At 53.5% G+C, this 833-nt stretch overlaps 1 protein-coding gene across 1 annotated transcript in view; it reads left to right on the top strand.

Moving 5' to 3' along the window:
* Positions 1-833, top strand: part of LOC102251810 (lysine-specific demethylase 5D) — an 80,200-nt gene that overhangs the window by 60,190 nt on the left and 19,177 nt on the right.

Genomic DNA, 833 nt, shown 5'->3' with positions numbered 1-833 from the left:
CGCTTCAAGCTGCCTGGCTGCTGGCTGCCATCTTGGTTGGCAGTTAATTTGCATATCATCCTGATTAGCCAATGGGAAGGGTAGCGGAGGTACAGCTAATTACCATGTTTCTCTATTATTAGATAGGACTAGAGGCCTGAAGTGTGAAATTCTGCAAGAGTATACCTGCCTTTCCCTGGCCACCAACACTGGCTCCCTCTGGCACCTGGACCCTAGGGCTTTGCTCCAGCCGCCAGCAGATACCTCGGACCAGGGTTTCTCTCTGGAAGGACATCTGGAATGAAGTCCAGTCTAATTAGCATATTCCCCTTTTATTATTATAGACTAAAGTCCCAGTGCACTAATTTGTGCACCTTGAAATGGGGGCCGTGAGGCTACCGTGGGCACAAGGGCGGGTCGTGTCCCATTTTCCACGACCCCATCCAGGTCATCCCGTCACAATTCCTAGTCCCCTCTCTGCTGGCAGCCCCACTCCTGCTGCCGCCACTCCAACATGTGACAGCACTGTCCCTGCTCGCACCCGCTGACAGCACAAAGTGATTGGGGCCCGCACCCACAGTGGGTGCAAGTGGCAGCTGATACCCCAATCACCCCTCAGAAGCAGAGGGAGGTGGAGAAACCCTGAGAGGTAATCGGGACCAGCAACCACTGTTTGCACCAGCTGACTACACTGAGTAATCAGGCCAGCAGGCATGAGTACCAAGTGGTGCACAGGAGCAATTATCAGTAACCGCCAGAGGCTTACCCCGATGACAGTGACCAGCACCCCACCTTGTTCTGGCGCCTCCACTCACCAGTCTTTCTGATTGTTTGGTTTTAAAGGTCATTTAGGC

Source organism: Myotis brandtii, unplaced genomic scaffold, assembly GCF_000412655.1.
Source record: "Myotis brandtii unplaced genomic scaffold, ASM41265v1 scaffold2447, whole genome shotgun sequence".
Lineage (NCBI taxonomy): Eukaryota > Metazoa > Chordata > Mammalia > Chiroptera > Vespertilionidae > Myotis > Myotis brandtii.
The sequence above is the reverse complement of the archived record's forward strand: the minus strand, read 5'-3'. Positions and strand labels throughout refer to the sequence as shown.